Source organism: Podarcis muralis, chromosome 15, assembly GCF_964188315.1.
Source record: "Podarcis muralis chromosome 15, rPodMur119.hap1.1, whole genome shotgun sequence".
Taxonomy (NCBI): Eukaryota; Metazoa; Chordata; class Lepidosauria; order Squamata; family Lacertidae; genus Podarcis; species Podarcis muralis.
Window position 1 is genome coordinate 41,164,167 of NC_135669.1, and position 8,666 is coordinate 41,172,832.

Sequence of the window (8,666 nt, forward strand, 5' to 3'; positions counted from 1 at the left end):
GTCTGAGACTCTGATCCAGCAAAAATCTGGCTCTATCAGCGCTTAACTCATCAGTCTATGAATCTCTGTCTGCGCTGGCTACTGCCCCAGTGAATGACAGACTTTTTTTTTTTAAAAAAGGAACACGGTCCTCTTCAAACCTCCCTTTGCAGGCTCATAAATCCAAGACACTTTCTTCCCCAGCTGTTTTACTTACAAAGGCTGAATAAAAATAGCTCCATGGTGGGGAAAGACGCCCCCCCTGACTCCCGTCACCCAGTGGAAAAGAAAACATCAGTCTAACTTTCCAAAGGAAGCACGGAATGCTGTTCAAACATACATAGCCGCGCACACTCCTATATTGTATTATTTTTGAAAAGGGTTCAAGACTCTGCATGGAACAGTCTGGCGAGAGGATGTGCTGTGTACATTTTCCGTTGGGGCAGCAAAGCGGTTGCAAGAAACGCCAAGCTTTGTCTCAGCTGAAACAAATGACCCGTCTTCACTAGATATTTAAAGCACTATCGTGCCACTTTTAACAGCCATGGCTTCCCTCCCCCCCCCCCCCCCCGCCCCAAGAACCATGGGAAATGTAGCTCCATATAGTAAAAGCTATGGTTTTCCCAGTAGTGGTGTATGGAAGTGAGAGCTGGACCATCAAGAAGGCTGATCGCCGAAGAATTGATGCTTTTGAATTATGGTGCTGGAGGAGACTCTTGAGAGTCCCATGGACTGCAAGAAGATCAAACCTACCCATTCTGAAGGAAATCAGCCCTGAGTGCTCACTGGAAGGACAGATCCTGAAGCTGAGGCTCCAGTACTTTGGCCACCTCATGAGAAGAGAAGACTCCCTGGAGAAGACACTGATGCTGGGAAAGATGGAGGGCACAAGGAGAAGGGGACGACAGAGGACGAGATGGTGGGACAGTGTTCTTGAAGCTACCAGCATGAGTTTGACCAAACGGCGGGGGCAGTGGAAGACAGGAGTGCCTGGCGTGCTCTGGTCCAGGGGGCCACGAAGAGGCGGACACGACTAAACGACTAAACAACAAGAACAAGAAAAGGGTGCTGATTGTTGTTAGAGGAAACCCAGTTCTCTTCCCAAAGCTGCGATTCCCAGAGTTGTTTAACAGTCCGTCCCTCTTCCCAGGGAACTCTGGGAAATGTAGCTGTGCTGGAGTAGTTATGAGGTCCTTGTTCTCCTCACAGAAACATTACTGCCTCTAACTGTGGAGGCAGAGAACAGCCTTCATGGCTAGTAGCCATTGTAGCCTAAATTAAGTATCATGAGGACTGGAGCTTCGGTATATTTGTAGGAAAGGAGTCTTGCCTTGTAGAAGCTCCCAGATCCAGTCTCTGGCATTTTATATTAAATAATAATAATAATATTTTATTTATACCCCGCCCTTCCCGGTTCAGAAAACCGGGCTCAGGGCGGCTAACAACAAATTTAAAACATTTAATTGATGCAACAAAAAAAGCATAAAATACAGTATAAAACGTGAATAACAATAAATTCAGAATTCAAAAATCAATTTAGGGGGGAAATCCATCCGATAAACATTGGATGATCACCAGGGCTAGCTGGCTAAATTAGTCCTACTGTATTTGGGCCAGCGTGGAGACCAGGGGAGAATTAGCTGTGGGATCCCAGAGTGCGTAATCTTCATAAAAAGGGGAGAGGGAGGGAAGGAAAGGTAATAAAATATCAGGCTAAGTTCAGATTGAAAGCCAGTCAGAATAGCTCTGTCTTACAGGCCCTGCATAAGGAAGTTAAATCATGCAGGGCCATGGTCTCATGTGAACAGAGCATTCCACCAGGTTGGAGCCATCACTGAGAAGGCCCTGGCCCTGGTGGAGGCTAATCTCATTTCCTTAGGGCCCAGGACCTCTAAACTATGATTATTCATGGAGCTTAAGGTCCTCTGTGGGGTGTACCAGGAAAGGCAGTCCCATAAATATTGTGATTTTATGTTGTGAACTGTCCTAAGATCTACAAGTATAGGGCGGTACACAAATTTAATAAATAAAATAAAAATAAATATCCAAGTAGGGCTGCGAAAGACACTCTGTCTGAAACCCTGGAGGAAAACACACATATGCACAAATACACAATTCAATCTTCTCTCCAGAGCTCACTTTATGCACCAGTAGCTCAGCAAAGCATTAGCCAGTCCTGGCCCGCTTTCTAGACAGAAAAGAAATGACATCTGCTCAGACCAGAGAACAGGCACCAAGAAACGGACTGCATCTGTTCACCTCTGTGCTCTGCTCCCAAAAGAACCACTCTGCGCATCCCTCAGGGCTGCTCACCTGCTGTTCTTCTCCCAGGTGATGTTTGTGTCTGCTGCGTTTGGCTGTTTCACAGATCCAGCCTCGATGCGACGATCCTTCTTTCAAAATGACTTGGCATTCTTGCCATAGCTGTCAAGCGTCCCTTATTTGGCAGGACAGTCCCTTATCCCAGCGCCATGTCCCACTGCTGTCCCTTATTGATGATGTCCCTTAAATAAGCTACTGAAGGTAATGGGGCCCTTTCTATGTCCAGCTGTCCTTTGTCAACAACAAATTGTTGCTGTTTTTGTGTGTTGAATTTATGCTATATGGTAATTTATGGACCTAATAGGTATCTAAAGCCATTTGCATGCAACAAAATATGTATTTTATCAAAGTAATTGTTGATCCCTTATTTTGGCTGCTGATCCCTTATTTTCGAGGCTGCTGGTCCCTTATTTTCAAATCTGTAAGTTGACAGCTATGATTCTTGCCGTCTCCAGCGACCGAGAGGCAACAAGACGGAGGGATACGGAGTCATGCAGAGAAAAGTTTCCTTCCCTCTCCCAAAGCAGTAGAACTCCGTGGGCATCCCATGTTTCAGGATTCACAACAGACAAAAGGAAGTGCTTAACACTGTATGTCAGCCACGCTGGAAGCCTTTCATTCATTCAGAGCCTTTCATTCATTCTCACTGTAGAATGATGGACTTAGAATTGGTTGGAGACGGCCTTAGAACTTTTCCCAGTTTCATTGGCAACAGCACTTGCTTCTCTGAGAGCATTGTGTCGTCTTTCCTCCTTGAGGGACGCGGGTGGCACTGTGGTCTAACCACTGAGCCTCTTGGGCTTGCCGATCAGAAGGTCGGCGGTTCAAATCCCTGCGATAGGGTGAGCTCCCATTGCTCTGTCCCAGCTTCTGCCAACCTAGCAGTTCGAAAGCACACCAGTGCAAGTAGATAAATAGGTACCACTGCAGCAGGAAGGTAAATGGCATTTCTGTGTGCTCTGGTTCCCATCAGTGTCCCATTGCGCCAGAAGCAGTTTAGTCATGTTGGTCACATGACCCGGAAAGCTGTCTGTGGACAAACGCTGGCTCTCTTGGCATGGAAGCGAGATGAGCGCCGCAACCACAGTCACCTTAGACTGGACTTAACTGTCCAGGGGTCCTTTACCTTCCTTGGCATTGTGTTAAAACACACCTGAATGCTCCAGACCAGCAAACTGCTAAAACCTTGGCTTTTTTAGAGATAGGCACACTTGCTGATGATTTTATTTGCACTCCTTGCTGTTACTTAGCCTCTTAATTCCTGTGGAAGTGGTATGGGTGTTATCATGGGATTGCTACAAGTTATTGAATCCTAAGGTGTACTTAGTTTTTCACACGATTACTCCATCCTGACTTCATTTCTGTTAAATAAATCATGACACAGAGTCATATGTCGTGTGTTGTCCATCTGAGGCTGCATTTACCTAATTTTAAGATCTGCTAAGGAACAAATGATTGCTATTATGTCCTGATATGTAAAACCACATGATTCAAAGGCATTTTCTTTTCCCCATGACTGTAAAATAACCTAGGAGCAAGTCTTGTTGAACTGAATGGGACTGACTTCTGAATAGAGGCATATAAGATTGCACTGACTGCCAGACCCCAAAATACGAACTTCCTGCCAGCAGGGGCCTGTAACAGGATCCGAGGACTTAGGCTCTTGGAAATATGTACTAATCTACGCAGGGTTCCAAATGCGCCAACAGCCTGTGCAAAGCCTTTGGGGAAGCGGGGCCACTGAATGGGAAACAATCTCCCTTTTGGATCTGAAATAGCACCTTGTGACTGGAACAGGTGCAAGAAACTGACCGGCTAAGCTGCTCGTGGGTCGTACACAGCTCTTTGGGAAGGAGAGGGTCGTGTGTCAAGGAAGATTTGCTTGACAGGAAGAGAAGTAGATGTCTTAATTTTTAAAAAGCCTCTTGCGGCATTTTAAAGACTAACAGATTTAGTGCGGGCACAAGCTTTCGTGGACTCAACTTCACTTTGTCAGGCATGAAGAGCAGATCCAAACTACTGTGGCCCGTGTTTCGTTAGCCGAAAAGTGGAAAACGAGCGAGGTCCCAACTAAAGAAGAATGGTCACTTAAGCTGATGGAATATGCGCAGCTTGCAGACCTAACATATAGAATAAGAAAACAAGAAGAACATACGTTTAGAGAAGATTGGAAAATTTTTATTGAATATATGGGGGGAAATTGTGTACACTTGAAAACATTGGCAGCGTTCAACTGTGTAAATAAGTTTTGATGGATGTAATAAAGGAATACTGAATACTGAATGGTTGAGTTTATGTAAAATATGCAGGGATTTATGGTATGCAAAATGAACCATGGAAAGAGAAGAAAGGAAGTCATTGATATTTTAAGGCTGTTTAAATGAGTATTCAAAATTGTAAAGCAGAACATTTAATAAAAATGATAATAAAAAAAGGTCGTCAAAGACAAGACGCAAAGCTGAAATGCATGAAAGTTTAAGCGTAGCGACCGTTTTCAACAGCTAAGTGGCAACAGTAGTATTCAGCTATACTCTGCTAATTTTTCACCCATGGGGGGAGGCAGTGTGGTGTAGTGGTTAGAGTATTGGTCTAGGACCTGAGAGACGGCAGGGTTCAATTCCCCTCTGGGCTATGAAGCTGACTTGGTGAGCTCCAGCTGCTTTTGAACAAATTTATTGATTGATTGATTGATACCCCACCCATCTGGCTGGGCTTCCCCAGCCACTCTGGGCAGCTTCCAACAAAATATTAATACACAGTAATGCATCAGACATTAAAAGCTTCCCTAAACAGGGCTGCCTTCAGATGTCTTCTAGAAGTCTGGTAGTTGTTTATCTCTTTGACATCTGGTGGGAAGGCGTTCCACAGGGCAGGCGCCACCACCGAGAAGGCCGCTGCCTGGTTCCCTGTAACTTCGCTTCTCACAGTGAAGGAACCACCAGAAGGCCCTCGGCGCTAGACCTCAGTGTCTGGGTAGAACGATGGGGGTGGAGCCGCTCCTTCAGAGCATCATCCCTGCCCACTGGTCTTGCTAGCTAGGGATGGTGGGAGTTGTGGTCAGAAAACAGCTGGAGACCCAAGTTTGGGAAACTTTGTTTCGGACAGATGTCTTCTGTAGGCCTACCTGAGGATGCAAGGACCTCCGTCTGTCACCTTCTGCATGCAAAGCAGCTGCTCTAAGATGGTGGTGGCTGGGAGGAAAGAGAGAAAGGCCAACAGGAGGGGAGGCCAGAGTCAATGAGAGGCAGATTCTGCTAAATCCTGCTGAGACTATGAAGAGGAGAAGGGATGTGGGTGGCGCTGTGGGTTAAACCACAGAGCCTAGGACTTGCCGATCAGAAGGTCAGCGGTTCGAATCCCCACGACGGAGTGAGCTCCCGTTGCTCGGTCCCTGCTCCTGCCAACCTAGCAGTTCGAAAGCACGTCAAAGTGCAAGTAGATAAATAGGTACCACTCCGGCGGGAAGGTAAACGGAGTTTCTGTGCACTGCTCTGGTTCGCCAGAAGCGGCTTAGTCATGCTGGCCACATGACCCGGAAGCTGTATGCTGGCTCCCTTGCCAATAAAGCGAGATGAGCGCCGCAACCCCAGAGTCGGCCACGACTGAACCTAATGGTCAGGGGTCCCTTTACCTTTATGAAGAGGAGAAGGAAGCTGGCCGGCAAGGACAAGCCCTGAACTGGTTGTAAGTAAGAAGGACAGGCAAGTGGGGGCTGGCCGAGAGGGCAGACAGAGGTTGATGAGGCAGTGCCCCATTTGCCCTAATAAACCCACCTCCACTCTCAGACTCTCCAACATTTATCCAATGAAAACAGGGACATCTTCATCAATAAACAACAACAGTTTTACTATTATTATGCAGCTTCCAACAGATTTTTTAAAAATAAGAAAACACTAAGCATTTTTTTAAAAACTTCCTTATCCAGGGCTATTTTCAGGTGGCTTGGGGGTCGGATAACTCCATACCCTCCAACATTTATCCGATGAAAATAGGGACATCGTAAGGAACAGCGGGACATTCTGGGATCAAATCAGAAACTGGAACGACTTCTGTAAATAGGGAAACTTAGAGCGTCTGCACTGGTTCCCCCGAACCCCAAGTTACCGCTCTGACCCTTAACAACAATTAGAAACTGACCTGCAATCAGTTTAAAATGTAGGGCGAGAAGCCAAGTTACAGGGAACCAGGCAGAGGGCCTTCTCGGTGGTGGCACCTGCCCTGTGGAACGCCCTCCCACCAGATGTCAAAGAGAACAACAACTACCAGACTTTTAGGAGACATCTGAAGGCAGCCCTGTTTAGGGAAGCTTTTAATGTTTAACAGACCACTGTATTTTAATATTTTGTTGGAAGCCGCCCAGAGTGGCTGGGGAGACCCAGCCAGATGGGCGGGGTATAAATAATAAATTACATTATTATTATTATTATTATTATTATTATTATTATTATTATTAGGTGCAGGCATCTTTGCAAATGCATAGCTCCAGGCACCTTGGTGCAGAATTTGGAGTGATGTGGGAGGAGGCAGAGGAAGCAGATAGGTGCTTGAAAACAGTAGCCAAACCTCCTCCATTTCCTTAGAGATCTTTTGGCACCAATCCTGTGAACAGCGGGAGATGATGACCTCTAGGTGACCGCTCTCCCCCGCCTTGCAGCTGCTTTCTGCAAGGCATTTAATCTAGCTATGCCCTGTCCCAGGAAAAGAATAACCCACTGTGCTATTTATACCCCAAAGCGTACATCTTGAACAGAAATAGCCCCCCGGGCATCAGAACGCGCTCTCCAGCTTCAGGGCCCATTAGAAAATCTGCTGTCACCAGAAGCAGAAAACCTACGCCATCCACAATGCTACCTAAATATGTCACAGGCAGAGATGAAGCAAAGAAAACAAGCACCACTCCACTCAGCAGTTCCCAGAACCACAAGGCCCCACAAGCTCAGGGTCAGGACACCTGCTTGGAATGCAGAAGGCCCCCAGTTCATTTTCAATATATTTAGTTTGGCTTGCCATGTCACTTTGCAAATTTGCACGAAAATTCATCAAATCTTTAATGCTGCAATAGACACATTTCTCTAAGCAATTTTGCCTAATAGGAACTCTTGCAAAGCAAATTCCCTTACTATAATGGTGCAGTGGTTAGAGTCATGTACAGTCGTACCTCGGGTTAAGTACTTAATTCGTTCAGGAGGTCCGTTCTTAACCTGAAACTGTTCTTAACCTGAAGCACCACTTTAGCTAATGGGGCCTCCTGCTGCCGCTGCGCCGCTGGAGCACGATTTCTGTTCTTATCCTGAAGCAAAGTTCTTAACCTGAAGCACTATTTCTGGGTTAGCGGAGTCTGTAACCTGAAGTGTATGTAACCTGATGTACCACTGTACTAGGACTAGGGAAACAGCAGGGTTCAAATCCCCTCTTGGCCATTAAGTCCACTGGGTTGCCTCAGGCCAGTCACAGCCTCTCCGCCTACCTCACAGGGTTGTGAGGAGGGTAAAACAGGACGAGAACCCATGCATGCCACTTGGAGTTCCCTGGAGAAAAGGTGGGATATAAATGTAACAATATATTATAATGCACTTTTGCAGGTCATTTTCATGATTATACGCACTTTTATGAACACTTTACCCCAGTGTTTGCATTTGTTTTGTACCCATTACTTGGCTGGGTAAGTGCTCTACAAAATCCACAAAAAGACGGGCGTGTTTTGGCTAGGATTAGGCGGGCTTGTACCTTTTCATGTGAACTGAACCTGATTTCTCTCCCATTGCTACATCCTGTTAAAAGGATGTTAGGCAGAGCAAGGGATGGGGAAAAGAGCCTCCTCTCTCAGCCGTATAATAGTCTGGAGAGAAGGCCAGACAGAGTAAGCCAGAACTGGGTCTGATTCGGCATCAAGCAGTTTCATACACAGAAGAAAACGATTAACACCCCCCCCATCCTTAATGACCCAGCTAGCAGCTTGGCTGTCACAAGACGAACAGATGCCAAGCCTTGCTCTCGCTTCCATGCGGCCATTACTGACTATTAGCCGAGCTTCTGTTCCAAGATGCAAACGAAATGGTGATTCATAGACAGGGTGGGTTTTTTATCTGCAAATCTGCTCCCTGATCACAACAATCCCACGGAAGGACCGTTGCAAATTGCCCAGGGGGAGGACAGCAACACAAGGCTATGTTTTGCCTTATATGGTATCTTGCCATATGTCCATCCAGTTCAGTATTTTCTACGTTGGCAGCAGCTTTTCAGGGTCTCAGCCAAGCGGTGCCTCTTCCAGCCCTGCCTGGAGAGGGTGGGGATTGAGCCTAGGGCCTTCCCCTAAAAATGAAGCAAGATTCCAGTCCTCATGGTTCTGAATTAAGTGGAATTTA